Genomic DNA, 18029 nt, shown 5'->3' on the forward strand with positions numbered 1-18029 from the left:
GTTTTTGTAACCCTAAAGCATGACAAAAGGAATAGACTAGAGACTCAAAGAAACATATACCATTCTTCTTTAACATTCTTCCCAAACTAGAATTCACAATAGGGGATTTTTAATGCTCTTTAAAACAGTGTAATACAGTGGGAACTCATGGACTCCATTCTGACAGCTGGGAACCAACATAGGAACAAACCAGGCCCCCTGAACGTGGGTGTCAGCTAGAAGCACTGGGCAGTCAATGTGGCCTCTAGAAGTGGATCCAGGATGTATCCTTAGTGCACGAATTGACTTCCAGAACCCATTTCTCATGGAGGGATGCTCTCTTAGCCTAGATACAAAGGGGGCCTAGGCCCTGCCCCAAATGACGTGACAGATTTTGATGATCCCTCATGGAAGGCCTCACCCTCCCTGGGGAGTGGACGGGGTATGGGATGGGGGTGTCATTGAGTAGTATGGGAGGATGAGAGGGAACTGGGATTGATGTATAAAATAAGATAGCTTCTAATCTAAATGAAATTTATATAAAAAAGAGAAAAGAAAATGCCTAATTATAAAATTAAGTATCTACTAAAGATTTACAAAACTATAAAACCAAAAAAAATTACCCAAAACACTACAATACTTCTAACAAGAAAAACCTCTTAATTAACTCACAAGTTTTAGTACCAAATTTAACTGAAAATGTCTTTACTATCATTTTCCTGTCCAGCTATCTGGGAGACAAATGCTCTGGCGCTTTTCTACAGCACACCCATGGCTAAAAGAGTAGCTCGTTAAGAACGACTGATCAAAATCATGCTCAACAGTAAGGCACAAGGCTTTCTGAGCCAGGACCAAGAAAGGAGGCAAGTCCGTGTGGTGCTGAGCTCAGTGAGCTGTGCACATTTGGTTGCAAAAGGAGGACACGGCCTTATTGAAAGAATAGAAAGGTGAAGTAAGAAAGGGAGAAAGAGATGGGAGGAATCTTTGCTCTTCCTTTGCTTTCAGTGGCGATTGACTGCCTTGCAAGGGTTCCGGAAATACATTCAGTAAAACAGAATTATTATGCTTGCTTTGTCTTTTTCATAAGACTGAACGTGGTCCGGTACAAAGCCAGGACACAGCTTTCTTTCCTGGCCCATTTTTTTCTTCCCCTCTCACCACGGTTTTATGGTCACTTGGTGAGTCCTCAAGTCTATGGTCGTAATTCCAATTGTGATTGCATTGTGAGATTTATATTTAAGTATCAGTATACCTGTGTGTCTGTGTGAGTTTCCACAATCCCCTGGAACGGAAGTTAAAGGCTGCTCTGAGCCACCAGATGGGATGCTGGTAACCATGCTTGGGTCCTCAGGAGAGGTAGTATATGCTCTCGCGACTGCTGGCCTGTCTCTGCAGTTCTTAGAGATGTAATAAACAGAAACTACAGAAAACCGAGTGTGAGCACTATCAGGCTCACTAACTGTATTCCATTATAAAAACTAACCCTCTGCCCTTTACAAAGTGCCAATTCTTTCATTTTAGTTTTGAGCTCATCTGCAAATTTTCAAGGTTTTTACAGCATAGTATCATCTATATCTGTGTCAAATAAAGTAAATATTTGGTAATATTGTTTATTACTCCTACCATTGTCTGAGGAACTGAGTAAGGATATTCATTTTGATTTAAAAACAGAAATAAGATTGAATATCATTTATGAAAATGTCTTGACGGCTGAAGTAAGACCTTTCAGTTTCATTAGTTGGCTCATATCATCAACTAAAGTAAAATAAAAGAATCAGAAACTCTGGAAACACAGTTTTGCAATTGTTTTCGCATTTCATGTTACTCATTGTAGAGGATTCATACAAGTGGGTTATGAGACTACCTAGTCTTACAAGCAACATCCAAATGTTTGTGCATATGCATGTGTGTATACATATGTGTGAAATTTGTTTTACAGGCAAATGATACCTCTGCCTTTAAAGTGAGCATAGGTCTCTTAGTGTTTAGCGTTTGTTAATTCTTTATTCTTCTCATTTTCAGGAGTCACTGTCATAGCAAGTGCTTACTTTGTAAGTATTTAAATGACATTGTTCTTTTAAAAATTTAATGTTCTTCCTTAGTCTTCCCCAAAGCTAGTGTCTAGAATTAGGGTTGTGTTTTTTTCTTGTTGTGAGCCAGTTCTGTGATTCTGTGCAACATAGACTAGGAAACAGCTCTGGGTTGCCCTAGTCTTGTCAGTAGGAATATCATTGCTTTGTTTAAAAGCATAGTGTGCCATAATGACTGTGCACTAATGTAACATAAAAGGACTACATCATTTTACATGGTATTTCTCTAAAAGTTCTACAGACGTGGGAACTATCAAAGCATTCCTCCAAAACTAATGGAAAGTGTCCAGTTTTTATGATTTGGGAATTTGTTTTCCAAGTGTTGACTATTGAATAAATAGCATTTCAATTTATCCAAGACATCGAAAAGGAGCCAGACAACTAATGGATTTTCCTTTGCCTTCAACAATACAAGGAATGTTTCCCTAAGAAGCCTGGTTCCAGATAGGGTGGGATCTGATGATAGTAATAGCAAGTCTAGACATGCCCATATGTCTATAAGTGCTTGTATTTTAAAAGGATTGTTAAGCGCCCTCAGCTAGACTCTAAGAATATTTTAATGTATTTCAACTAAGCTATTTATATATCTGATACATTTAACATATATATGTATATAATTATTTCATTTTACAACTTAGCAAGTAACTTAGCCATTTAAGTCACAATTAGTAGAATACCTTTTATGAAATGCTGCATGTTGGAAATTAAATTATAAGACTTTTAAAATGCTAGTGATAATAAAACTTGAATTTATTTGATCATCACACAATTTCATTAAACAAATGGATCTATTTCCCAAAATGTATACATGTAACATCTGTAAGATATGTCAGCATATATTAGTTGTTAAAATTGTGTTGTTTACCATGTATCATCATGAGAGTGTGGCATATACAGGTGAAATAGTACTAGGCATTAATTCAGTGGTAAAGGATATTTTAGATACCAACTTTCAGAAGTCTTTCAAATCCAAACAACGTGTTGATTCTCATTCTACCTGATAATTCTTTGAAAGATAACATTTTATAATAAATGACACAAATTAACAATTAAAATAGTAAAAACGTTCCCTGGAAATACCTACTTAATGTTCGTATTACATAAACTGAAGTTTCTATTTGAGTGAGTTGAAAACCACATATATTTCAATAAGAAAATACTCATAGAGCCTCTAATATGGGGCCACAGCGCTTTTTAAATTCTATGTGTGGGCCAGTGAGTGAGTCAGCGGTGTTTTAGTTCTCCTCTATCTCACATGTGTCAGTGAAAGAGAGGGGGTAGACATCCAAAACCAAACAAAAGTACTAGATAAGGTCAAGGCAGTCAGGAAAGCATTGGAAATTATAGGTAGTGGCATGCTCAATATCTACCTTTATTCCAAACAAATGTGGCAAAGCTTGTATTTCATTGTTTTACATTTTATTACCCTTTTTTTGTCCATTTAATTTTGTGTGTGTGTGTTCACACACCCAAGTGAGCCTGTCAGAGTTGGTTCTCTATTTCTATCACATTACTTACAGGAATAGAAATCAGGCAGCAAGTGCCTTTAGTAAAGGAACTATTATGTAATCCCAAAAGCTGTATTTCCAAGTGTCTCTTCGGACAATAGATGGCCAAATAAGACAGTTCTTAATCATAAAATATGAGAAGACACAAGAATTTTGAAGGAGTTTAGCATGTAGTCTATTCTTTGGGCTATAGAAAGGGGCAGAACATTTGATCATGAGAAAACCATAAGACCACCCCCCAGGTCTAAAAGAAAAACCTATCTATGGCCTAAACATTCAATAGTCCTACGAAAGGTAAAGTTCTAAGTTAGACAACCTGTTACTAGGAGTTTTGTCTTGAAAGCACAGTATGTTGGCATTCATTTATTAATGAAAATCAACACCTAAAACCTAAAGTATGAATACTATATGACAAACTTAAAATACAGCAATATATGAACAAATTCTTAAAATCCACATATAAAGCAAAATTCTATTAATATTTTTGTTCATGAAACATGTATTAACAATTTTCAGGTAGTATAACCTGATTAAAGTAGTTTGCAATCTTCAGATTCAAAGGAACGCGAGGAGTCAGATGACTAAACACACATTGGGGAGGAAAAGAACTGAATTTATCATTAAAAATTTCTAGAACTCTACTGTGGCAGTAGCTTGCTATGGTTTATAAGCATTAGAGTGATCTTAATGAAATTTTGCAATCATCAGACAAAATAGAATCCTTGACGATATCTGAATTTGGAAGCAAAGCATACTGTGAGTTCCGTTAACATTTGAAAGCCTGAGCTGAATTACCAAATCTTGTAATCACCCATTTGCTATAATTATTACTTAGTATTTGAGCCCAAATTAATTTTCTTTGAAAATTATACATATTATTATTTAGCTTTTAATATAAAGCATGACCTCTTCCATTTTCCAAAGTAAATCTGTTAAGGACCTTTTAGGAAATGATTTATCAATGCAATTTGTTTTTAAATAAAAGTACATTTGTACAATTTTATAGATTATTACCACTCAGAGCTTTTAATTAAAACATGAAATATGTGTGGTTGGTGCTAAAGAAATAACAATGTCCTGAGTTTCCATAAGAAAGGCTGCTTGATAAAGACCCCTGAAGCAAGGGTGTGTCTGGATTTCAGGGTGGCGCTGGCTCTTGCCCTCAGCACATGAAACAATTCATGGAAAAGTTTTCTAAGTTTTACGTGGAAAAGCAGTAAGGGTGTTCCTGACAAGGAAGAAGAACCTCATGCAAAATTCTAGAAACTGAAAGCATCCAAATAAAAATATGTGTCTTGAGTGTGGAGAGATGGCTCAGTGGTCCAGAGGGCTTGGTGTCTTCCAGAGGACCCGAGACCAGCTTCCAGCACTCACATAGGATGCATGGGTTAGAATTGTCTGTACGTCCAGGAGACCCAAAACTTTCTTCGGTTCTTTGCGGGTACCTTCATACAAGAGCACTGTGTGCTGCGTATGCCTGTGTGCGAACACTCATACAAATATACAAATAGGAATTAAAATATATAGCTATGCCTCAGAAATCCTGACAGTAGGCTTCAAAAATGCATGACTCTAAAGAGATTTATCTTTGGGATTTGATGCCCTGAGATGTAGTGAAGGGTACTGATATTTTATGAAGGCATGTGGGGGAGGTGGGGGGCCGTCAGTGTAGCCAGAAGTATTAATAGGACTTTGTACCACAAGTCCCTGCAGGTAGCAGATCAACAGCTGGGGAACAGTTTGATTCACAGATGCTTCCATGTTGGTAGAAGGCCTGTGGTGAAATTCATGGTTGTTTTACAAATAACAAGCCCATTGCCATCCCAGCTGTGCGTGCTCAAGCTGCAGAGGATAGTGGAGGGGCCCTGATGCCAAGCGCCTCAGAACTAAAGCAGGGGGTGTGCTTGTAACATACCGCCCTTGCTGGAAGACCTCCTCAAGCGTCAGATCACTCAGCTGTCAATCCTTGAAGCCAAGCCTCTTACTTAACATCACAGCCAACTAGCAGGCTACCAGGGAGGAGAACAAAGGAGCTTTTATTTCTCCCCTGTTTAAGTTCCTGCATTACTCTCCTTAGCCTAGCTCCCCATAATTACTACGTGTGGCTTCCGAATATTTAAATATTCAGAGATCCTCAGTCATCTCTAGCCTCATCCCTAGACAATTTGTTAAAGCTTAAAGTCTCAGGATAGATTTTCTTCACTGAATGGAGCTCTATGGAAATGCGGACCATGCCATTTCAGTTGAGTACAGCTGGGAACAACCAGGCAGTCAGAAGTCCGTGTGATGCTGAGGTTCAGAAGGGAATTCTGGATTTTCTGTGAACCCTGCACTCTTCTCTTCATCCAGCAAACATGTGCTAGAGCCTAGGTGCTGCTTTATTGTGAACTGGAAAATTTGCAAAATGCAAGCCTGGCTGCTCTATTTTAAGCTTTGAAAACAGGTAATCTAATTCTTTAAAAGAAAATGACACAGACCATGATAAACATTTAAGATGTTTCATAGCTACTTATCAATGAGAAACTGTGGGCAAATCATCTTCTTTCCTATAGGAATCAGAAAGGGAAGATTTGGGAAACTGAATGGGTCACATCAGTGATGTATAAAACAAAAATCTTCTGTTAAAAAAAAACCACCAAATGGAAAAGGCTGAAAACTCCTAACATGTTTGTGCTCATTTTCATTTACAGCATTAAAATGTGACAAATGACATAGGTGATGATGGCATGTAAAGGCCATGAATAATCTTAAGACAATAGTCTATTATTTCTTGAAATTGAGCTTTTAAAATTCTTTTGAGACAGATATCACTTCAGCTTATCTGATCATGGGTTTGTTCATCAATAACTGTTATTGCATGTATCTGATAAGGCAAGTCAGTCATTCAAAGATGACTGATCTGATGTGAGATTAACTTGTACACATTTAAAAGTATGTGCACTTCAGGGATTCAAGGTTGCAGTTGAATAAGGCAGAAATCAGAGACTACTGCAACACCAAGAAGGATGAGGCTTAAGGAATGTCAGCCGGTGCTGGGTTTCAACAACATTATTTTAGGCTACTTTTCATCAATGACTGATTGATATATACCTACACACAGATTTCACTAGCATAATAAGGCCTTCTTTAAGGACATCATGTACTTTGACCATATAAATTCCCTACATTCTCCTTGTTCAGCCTTTCTTCTTCTCATGTGTGAGAGGATCACAGGAATCTTCAAGTCTTAAAAACATACAAATAAAATGATATGTATGTATGTATGTATGTATGTATGTGAAGATGACAGAGAGCCTGTCGTGACTGTCCCAGCTAAGACTAAGAAAGTTGAGCAGGAAGTGTTTTTCAGAAAACAATAGACTGTACAGAGCTGGAATGACATGCTTTGGTGACTGATTGGGCAAAGGAGTGGAATTAAAGCTGGAGATGATTCTAACAATTCGAGTCACTGACTCTGATAATCACAACGCCGAGAACAGGCTCAGATAACTTAAAATTATCTATTTGAGATTAATTTAGACTTACAGAGATTTTGCAAAAAAATAAAGAAGAAGAAACAAGCAAAGAAAGTTTATAGAATTCATTTACCTGACTTACTTTAAGGACTCTTACATAACTAGAGTAGAATTAGCAAAATGGGGACATTCATGCAATTGCAGTACTGTTAACTCAACTGTAAATTTATTCTTACATTTTCACAAGCAATAAACAATGTTTAGTCTACTGTTTGAGAGTGTTCTTGCCCATTTTTCATTTTTATATTCATTATGAAACAATACTTAACTCTAGACATGAGACACTCATTTGGCATCGATTGGATCTCTCTGGAAAGCTCTATAAATTTTAAAATCTGAAATTACAAGAAGGTAGGACAACAATAAACTTTATTTACCTGTGACTTGATGAAGTGCAGTCTATCACACACAGTGTGTGTAAGCAATGATGCGTACTATGACTAATTTATCTCTAACTCAATTTTATCTGTTAAAAACAAAGTCAAATAGTTAAATTTACATTTTTCATTTCAGTCTTGTGCTTCTACAAAAAAATTGGAATAAAGTGAGAACACATACACATTCCCATGAGAAATTCTAAGAAGTTGGCATTAAGACACTCGACACCAAGCAATGGGAAAGGAATGAGTTAACTTTGATCCCAACATTATGTCTGTTATGAGAAGAATGGTCATGAAGCTGTCTTTATTGTCTTTCTAATGGGACTAGGTGTATTGTCTGCTAGGACAGTTAGTCAGTGGAGCTCAGCTGCCAGATGGACCTCCTCTCTCCACACAACAGCAATGAGGTGGTGTGAGCAGAATGGTGTCTGTTAGCATTCCCATCCCCGTCAAGATAATCTGTCATACACCTACAACCCAGTTAAAATCATGTACGTTAAGACACAGGAATGGCTAGAGAGATATCTCGGTGATTAAGAGAACTTTTAGCTCCCCTGTAGAACAGAGGTGCAATTCTCAGCAGCACCCACGTGGCATCCAACATCAGTAACTCTGGTTTCAAGAGATCTGATGTCTTCTTCCTGGCTTCCAAGGTCACCTGACACACAGGCGGTATGCAGACACAGAAGCAACAAAAACATTATGAATATTAATAAATAAATAAATATGAGCAAGTATTAAAAACAATAGAAAAAAGTCACACAGAGTGTATAAGCAGCAGTTGCTGGTCAGAATGATTCATACCCTATTATCTCTCTGATGTTAAAAGACCCTGGTAAATGTCTCCTTCAACAACTCAAAATGTCTTTTGGAACAAATATTAAGCACAAGAAGTTATGGAAAATAATCCACCGGAAATTACAGAACTGAAACACAGAATGACAGAAAAGACATCGCTCAATGATGGAGGAGCCAACTCAAGGGGTGAGGCAGCAAGGGGTAGAGTCAGGATCTGACGACAGACCAGCAGTCAACCAAACCTGAAAAAAATGGGAAAAAGACTGAAAACACTATCCCAGACATCAACGGAGTTAACATTTCTATCGCTACAGTTGTCAATGAGAGTACAGAATTTGGAAAGGTATTTGAATAAAAAAATGACTGGAACTTCCCAAATCAAGGAAAGACACAGATGTACAGTTTCAAAAAGCTGAGTGTTAGCTCAAATAGGGTGGGAAGAGCACAAAGCAGACTAGGTGTGAGCCCTTCAAGCCCTCTTGTGTTCATCAGTTTTCATCAACAAGGCAGTGGGCCAAAGGAGGAATAGGTCTTATGCTCCCATTCAGAAGTTGGGGTATTGAAAGTAGATCTTTTACTTTAAATAGGATGTAGTTAAATTAATAGTGGGAGAACGACGGGGAGGGGGAGGGGGAAGGGGAAGAGGAGGGAGGGAAGGAGGGAGAGAGAGAGAGAGAGAGAGAGAGAGAGAGAGAGAGAGAGAGAGAGAGAGAGAGAGAGAGAAGATAGTTCAAGCACAAAGCACTTCACTAATCTAATCATTGGCCACCCACTTGAATGATGGTACCTTTCTCATGGGACCAGAAGAAACTGAGTCACAATTTTCTAAGTACTAATAGAAATAAATCACCAAGACCAATAAAAACTATGTTCAGAAAATGAAAATAAACATAATCTGGGTGAGAACGTATTGCTAATGAATTTGTCCATCAAGAGTGGCTACAGAATGTTCTCCAAACATAGAGGTATTTAATAGGCAAATATCCCTGGACCAGCCTGAAAGGAATAAAATTGGTGGATTAAAAAGCAGGACTTGTCCACTGTTACATGGCCTCACTTGATCATAGTGATTGGTTGAAATAAAAATGAAGGCATTATTTCCATTGGCATTCAATTTATGGATGAGCAAAAGAAACAACACAATAGTCTTTCAGAGTGTAAAAGGAGCAAGAAACAAAGATTTCTGTATTCCGATATAACACCAAAACACCAGTAATAGTGAGTTATGAAAGTGTATTTTAATACCTGGAATGCATACTAAGAATTATAAACTGGCATGTTCTTATATACTAAATGAATTGAGACATAGGTACAAAGTGCTCAACTTGTCATTAGAAGCTAATGGAAAGGATATGAAGAACAATAAATAGAGAAAACAAGCACAAATCAGTGAAAGGAAGGTGGGTGTGGGTATGAAAGGCCAATATAAACCCTGCTGCAATGAAGGAGTTTATTCTGTGTATTCCCTGAACTCCAGTGACCATACTGGGTGTGGTGTCCTATTAGCCTGCCATGTGTTATCTTCAAGGATGCCTTGGTAAAAACTGTGCCTGGGATGTGTCTATACTAGGTTTTACAAACAAAAGTGGGTTCATGGTTATTAATTTAAAAAATGTCTAGGGAGATGCATCAGTGAGTAAGAGTACTTGCTGTACAACAGGAGGAACTGAGATTGAATCGGTAGGAAGAGGCTTGGTATGCCTATCAGCCAAGCATTGGAGTAGAGTGCAGGGATAGTCAGCCTAGAGTGAACAATGATCTTCCGGGTCAGTGACAGACCCTTTTCAAGGCAAAAGGGAGGAGAGTGATAGAGGATTGGCAGAGAAAGGCTCCCAGCCTCTTGCTCTTGATCCATATGCTCACATTTATGTACCAATACACATATAACCCCCCCACACATTTACAAATATAAAAACACCACAATCAAAAATATACAATCACAGTGAAGTACCACTACATATCTGGAAAAACTCTGATGATACCCAGGCTGGCAATGGTTTGAGGTAACTGGAATTCTCAATCCATTGGTGAGAATTTTTGATTATAAACCACTCTGCGAAGCAATATGTTCATACCCCAAAGCTATTTACTCAGACACCTGACATGAGGTATGTCATTTCATACTAGACACTTGTTCAACCTGAGTCAAAGCTGGCATCCCCATGATGGTTGGGATACGAGTGTTGGCTGAGGGTAGCACTCCCAAACGTATAAAACCAGGTGGTGTCTTTTAACAGATAATTTTGTAAAAATGGATTGTGAGATATTCACTCAATTGACAAAAGACCTCAACACCAAAAAAGGATTAATTACTGAAAAGCAGAATGATATGGATGGGGCCCAGAAAGATTAAAATGAACGAATCCTGAGGCATTCCATTACATCATGCTTTTAAAGTACAGGCTCAGTTGCAGTGAAGTTGCTTGGGGGCCCAGTAGGGCAGAAGATAAGGGGAATACCAAAGGCCCACTACAAGCTTTGGCAGGGTGGGGTGGTGGTTAATAGATTCACTATCGCAGTTGTAATGATGGTTCTTCAATTGTATATGTATATATCTCTCCATGTGTGATAATACAGTAAAATTAAATTTTCAATGTCTAACTTAATATTTGCTCCAAATTTCTGTAAAATTACTTAAAACAACAAGAACATGTAAATTCCCTTAGAAGGCAAAGAAGGAAAAAAAAGGAGGAATAGCATAATCAGATTATATTTCTATTTTCCCTCCACTGGCCAGCAAATTAAATTCTTGAGTCTCTGAATGGCAAAATGGACTACCGGCTTTGAAAAGTTTCAGATACACTCTCTAGTTAGGAAATAGAAACACCTTCCCTTATCTCAACCCACCATGGCATTCTGACTTCATGCTCACGATGGCACATCTGTCGGGTTAAAACAGCAATTAGTTTTATGTTGATACCATTTGCCATGCTTACTACAGAACAGATAAAATCTAAAACATGCTTGGGAGATTTATAAGATCCTTCAAAGGCAAGCAACGACCTCAGTCCAAGAGCAACACCTCAGTAGCACACACCAACTCACGGCAGCTAGGACGGCATGCACGAGATTAGAGAAGCTCAAGTCAGCCAAACTCTCACTGTGAGTGGCGGCAGACTCATAGACTCACACCGCTATCTGAACAGCTACTGGCTGTTGGGGGTGGTAGGGACCTGAGTAGGCTGCCCATGTTCCCGTTGATGTTCCTGAATACATGCATTTATCAGAGCGCTAAATGGGCTCAGGCTGGCTGGGGAGCTGCGCAAAGAAACACATGATGAGGGGAGGGAAAAGTGGAGGGGTAGGGGGCAGGGAAGGAAATACGGGGGGGGGGATTTGACCTAATTACATTGCATGCATGTATACATATTAAACAAAATAAGAAAAGCAAAATTCTTGTGCCCAAATTCTGAACCCCAAAAGCATCAAGAGGCAGATTTCAGTGCAAAAGCAAAGAGTCTTTTATCCTAGTTGCTTAACAAACCCCATTAACTCGGGCCTTTTATCCATTCATTGCAGTGGATGGCTGGAGAAAAGACACGGAGAAATCACGAGGCAGGGATCTTATAGGGCAGCGTAAGGGGAGTGTCTAGGGGTACGCAACAGTCTCAGGATTGGTGAGCTTCCAGGCTTGGACCCACCTGCCCTGTGATGATTGGTTCACCTGGTTGTTATGGCCCATAGGCCCTCCCAGCATGGTTGCTATGCTCTGCACGTCACTGTTGTGCACTTGTCCATAAAGCACACACAGAGCCATGAAGTCCAGCCCCGCCAGCTAACTTCTGATTGTTTTTTTGCCATGAGGAGGGCATCTGACCTCCTAGTGACCAGGACAGGAGGGGCAAGGTCAGAAGAGCACATTTTAGTCTGTCATGGCTGCTAAAACTGAGGGCTGGTTCCTTCAAAATAAAATAATTTAACTCTGAAATACATCAACATGACTAAGAAAATAAAACAATTATGAAAAAAATCAGAACCATTATGGTTTCATAATTGTGAATGGAGAAAACTTTATTCAGCAAGTGTGTTCTCCATCTTATGCTTGTGTTATAAATGATGAATTTTATTTTATTAAATCAACAGGTAAACAGCAGGTATATTGTTTCAGCTTGAGGGACATGAAGGAACTAAGCCTCACTGACAGAGACAGATATTCCTAAGGTGACTACATTTTTCCGAATTCATGATGCTGGAACAGTTTGATCTTGACCATAGTATCTTGTGAATCCTGGGTTTCCCCATTTCACCAAATGGATAGCTTAGTCTTTATTATGTAAAATAAGTGTCCTATGCATAGCCAATAGAATCCTTTGTGCATTTAATAACAGTATATGTGGACTTTCTCAATTTAAATACATCTAACATATTTGACCCCAACTTCAGCCTGTATATAAAATAAATAACAGATTGAACAGTAAATTTTGTTACTGTGTTGTTCATGAAGACATTAAAAAGACATAGCTTAAGTTAAAACATTCATGTGTTCTTTTTAAGATTCCAAATGTTTGACCATGCAAATCACGAAAATGTGGAAGATTAAACAGAAAATCACAAATATTCTCCCCCTATCCTTTCTTCTCTCCATTAATCTATGCTCCTCCTCCTGCCATGGATGCTTGAACTTCATCATTTGATTTCTGTGAGGAGAGTCAGGTTTGCTGTCTCTGGTAGACCAGTACTCACATCTGTGGAGAGTCCTTTGAGGCCCCATAATGCAGCAAAGACAACTCACAACTTGGATTGGAATGCTGCCTTTTAGATTCCAAAACAGCAGGAAGCACCTCAAACCATTTTAAAAGCTTTTAAACCTTTCATCTCAAAACCAATAATTAAAAGTCTTACAAGAATGTCCCTAGGGAGCTGAAGCTTTTGGCATTTCCTGCAAGCACTTTCATACCATGATGTAGGCTTTATTGCAAATGTTTCATTGTGGAACCAAAGCAAGACTGCAACACTCAGTCAGTTCTTATGAAGTGTAGACTTTCTCTCTATAGGAACAATTTTTCAATAGCTATGAACTATCTTTAGAAAGTTGGTGTGAAAACTGAAGATAGTCTGTGCACACGGGAAGGGTGTTAATTCCTGATAACTGAATTGTAGAATACGTAAAAGGAGTCCTTAATTGGTCTAATTAATAAAAACCTGGAGTCAGATATAGAGGAACATGCTGAGAGATCAGAGAGAAGAGCAAGCCACAGTCATACCTTACCTGCTTAGTGCCTCAGCAGACAAGGGAACTGAGTTGCTTTTTCTCCCTGCTTATTTCCTGTTTCTGCCCAGCTATCTCACTTCCTGCCTGTCTGTACAGACCTCCAGATCTCTATGGTTGGCTAGTGGAAAGCACCATTTTCTGACCCTCCGGCAGGCTTTATTTGTACAAACAAGATATCAGTGCAAGAATATGTCTATGAACATTGGTTGTTATTTTCTTCAGTTGATTTCCAGATCAAGGTTAAGGTTGTGAGCAAGAGGTCCCCATGGCTGAAAGACTGGTAAATGACAGTGAAGTGTCATTACTTCCAATCTCAATGCATGTGGCAGATGTACCTTTTGCAATCAGTGGACTTTGTAAGTGGAGATGAGTCAATTTTTGAAAAAAAATTTCCATGTGATAACTTGCAAAAGAGTCTGCTATGATCTTTTTCTTTCTTTTTCCCCTTTATTTCACTTCCCTTATTTTCTTTCTTTGTATTAAATGCTTTTAATAATTTTTCCTTTTATAATTTAAATTAGATACAAGCTTGTTTTACATGCTAATCCCAGTTCCTTCTCCCTCCCTCCTCTCCTGCTCCCCATCCCTTATCCCATCCTCTTTCTGTTCCCCAGGGAGAGTGAGGCCTTCCATGGGGGATCTTCAAAGTCTGTCATATCATTTGGAGCAGGGCCTAGATCCTACCAATGTGTCTAGGCTGAGAGAGTATCCCTGTATGTGGAATGGGCGCCTAAAGTCCATTCATTCACAATGGATAAACACTGATCTGCTACCAGAGGCCCCATAGACTGCCCAGGCCTCCTCATTGGCACCCACTTCAGTGGGTCTGGGTCAGTCCTATGCTGATTTCCCAGCTGTCAGTCTGGAGTCCATGAGCTCTCTCTTGTTCCGTATTCTAGTGGATGTGATCTTGATTCCCAGTCCTGTGAGGCTCTTTGATTAAGAAGTAAATGCTGTGTTCATATGCAAATGGATGAGAGATTAAAGGATGAATTCAACATCTTAAATTTAGAGGCTTGCCAAGGAGAACACAAAAGAGGAATGGAAAGTCTAGACCAAAAATGTATTCATAAGCCTTGCAACAGGTTCTAGAAGGGAGCGCAAGGAAGAGATCACATTAGGCAGGAAGTGGTTAGTTGTTAGGGATGGGGGGGGTGAAGGAGAAAGAAGGGAGAGAGAGAAGGAAAAGATTTTTTAAATCAAATTCTTGAAAACTGGATAGACATGAATCAGCATGGGCAACAGTGAGGACATTTCAGCAGAGAAGAAAGATGGGATTGAAAACAGGAAGTCTGAAACACCATACCACTGATGCTCTGGTATATGGAGAGACTGTTACACAAATCTTATAAAATTTTAATGTAAAGTTATTGTTAGGACTTACAATACTCATTACACTCATACAGTGTCTTTCTTACACTCCAGAGATATAGTACCAGCCCATTGTGCCTCCTGTGGTAGGTTGAGAAATACCCTTCTAAGCAGAATTAATGTTAAAATGATCTATATAGCACTTTCAAGACTGAGCACTTTGATGGTCTTAGCTACCTAGAGTTTCACATGATCATTGAATTTATTACAGGTTTGTAGAATGGAACCATTTGCACAAATCTGTCCAAAAGATAAATTTGCCTATATAAGCCATAGCATACCTCACGATAATCAGATTGAAGAATGTTAAGAAACACTTTCAGCAAGGTGTGATGACATATACAGGTAATCCTAGGACCAGGGAGGCTGAGGTAGAGGGCTCAGGAATGCAAAGTCAGTCTAACCTACATTACTCCTTGTATTAAAAAAAAACTAAATCCAAACAACTCTCCCCCCAAAGCCCCCACCAACAACACCAAAACTCACAGAATGAAATGACACATTTTTCATGGATGTTCTGTCTAAAAAAGTAAATTGACATGTGTTCTTAAAAAGACATTTTTGTAGATAAAATAACACTAAAGCTCTACTATTGATAAAATATGAACAGAATATTCCAGAAATAACAACCTTAAAAAGATATAATAGGTATGTTTTTGTAATACAGTGACCTAATATGTTCCTATTACAAGTCTTCCTATTATTTAAACAGCTGAACTGGAGGCTTTCAGATGTTTAAAAAGTTAAAAGTGGAATTCCAGTGCGATTTTTAAGTCCATGTGTGTTTTAATGGGTGTTTTAATTACAGTATTTTATACTTGTTCCTGTGTGTGCAGAATTACATGCTATAGCTGTGCATATAAGTTACTTTACTATAAATTCTTATGTTTAACTTTCTGTGATTGAAATAGCATCGTATTTCACATTTGCTCTGTTTCAGAAGGTTTGTAATGTTTCCAATTGTATAAAAGGCAGTATTTTCACAGGTTTCGGCTCTCACATAAAGCCTATGTCCAAATGTTGTCAAGAAAGCCACTTTCCAGTGCTTTAAATGAAATGGCTACTTCCTTTTTCCTTGTTCTGGAGACTTACACTTTCCTTGCCTATTCTGGCTTACAGAACAAAAGGGATAATCTATTTTAGAGACATCTCAGTCATTTTATTAGAGTGTCTCAACAAATATCTATTTGAAATCTACTACTTTTATATTATATTCTAATATGCATTGGCTTTAGTGAAAGCTTTCTTGGGCTAGTTTTCTTTTTAATTTTGTATTTTAAAAGAGATTTAAGTATTATACCTCATTATGCCATCGAGGAAACACAGGAAGTCTAAAAGCAATTTCTTGCTTCATTTCTTGCTTCTTCCCTTATTTCCACACTCTTACTCACTTTTTCTTTCCTCCTCTCCTGTCTCTATTCCTTTATTTCTCCATTCAATATTAGCCAAAAGCAACAGTTAATAACATTATTCTGCACTCTTTAGTATAAGGTTATTTTATCCACATGCCTGCAGGTTATATCTGATTACTCTGCAAATACTTTTTTGATTCAACACAGAAATTATGAACCTCCTTAACATATAGCTGCAGAATAAAAATTTTGTAAATAATATGCACTTTAAAGAGACAAGGACAATCTATAAATTCCTATGATGGTGCCATCATCAAAGGCATCTGATGAGTGACGACCTGAAGGGGCTGTAGGGTGCACTAGTCCTGATACAAAAGAATTTCAAAGGTTTATGGATAAGTAAATGTTATACATACTCTTTGTCTGCTTATCTATTGTCAAATTACATGAAACATAAAAATCTGTCTTTTGACTAACATTGGTTAAGGGCTTAAACCATCTCTGCAGAGTGACACTGAAGCGATGATGGACAGGAGGACCAGTTCATCAGATCCTCAAAAGCAAACAGCTGAAGCTTTTAAAACCCTATTTGTAGCATATAAAACTGAAGATCTTTAAAATGCTACCCAATACCTTTAGATAAAAGAGGGGCTTGGACAGTCTATGGACCCACTGACAGTGGAACCAGTATTTATTCCTGGTGCACAAATGGACTTTGGGAGCCCATTCCCTATGGAGGGATACTCTCTCAGCCTAGATACACGGGGGAGGGCCTAGGCCCTGCCCCAAATGATGTGATAGACATTAATGATCCCCCATGGAAGGCTGGCCTCACCCTCCCTGGGGAATGGATGGGGGGTAGGATGGGGAGATGTTGGGAGGACTGGAGGGAGAGAAAAGTGGGATTGGTGTGTAAAACAAGATTGTTTTTAATTTACATAAAAGTTAATTTAAAACGAAGAAATATAATTTAACAATTAAGATTTAGATCCAAATGTGACTGTAACTGTAGCTGCACTTGACTTTGTTACTTCTGAGAGAAAAGAAATTCTCAGGCAAGAGGCCTAATGCGGGGAGCAATGACAAGAATAGCACGTTAATTCTTCTGAGAACCCCTGGATCTACACTTCGTTTCCTGAGATGTTATGTAACATCTGCACCGTATTCAAGGAGAGTCAGGAGGTGCTGGCAGGGTGACCATGAAGGCACTGAGCCTTATCAGCTGCAGAGGGCTGTATGTCCTGCTGCTCTGGTTCCTTCCTCAGGAAGCTGAGATGTCCCAGGCAGGGTCTGGGTGAGTCACGGGCGTGCGTTCCAGGAGCCCGGAGAGACCTGAAGAGAGTCTGGGGACTTAGTGACACAAAATCGAGATGGCTTTGTTCAGTCAGCAAAGATGACTTGGATGTGCAGCTAATGGCAGTGGCGTTGGCCCGATTTATGGATGGTCCCAGCAGCCAGAGATAGCAGGGTGAGAAGGGTGTTTGACTGTATGGGCAAATGAACGTATGTATGTACGAGCCAAGCAAAGTGGAACACAGGGAGCCCCTTGCTCCTGAAGAGGCAGCTCCAGAGTGTCACCTGTCTTCTTTCTTCCCTACCCCACTTCCCCCCTTGTCTGCCCCATCCCCCCTCTTGTTTAAGCCCTACAGACTGAACAGCCTCCAGATCATGTTTGGACATGGGTAAGCACTCTAGCACTGAGCTACACCCTCAGACCTTGAGTATTTACTTGTTTACCTTACGGAGGCCTTTTGTCCCCTCTCACAGTTTCATATTTAGGTGTGGGCTGCCCTGGTCAAATTCTTTGTTTGTGGAAACAGCCTA

This window comes from Mesocricetus auratus, unplaced genomic scaffold (genome assembly GCF_017639785.1).
Source record: "Mesocricetus auratus isolate SY011 unplaced genomic scaffold, BCM_Maur_2.0 Super-Scaffold_100009, whole genome shotgun sequence".
NCBI classification, from domain to species: domain Eukaryota; kingdom Metazoa; phylum Chordata; class Mammalia; order Rodentia; family Cricetidae; genus Mesocricetus; species Mesocricetus auratus.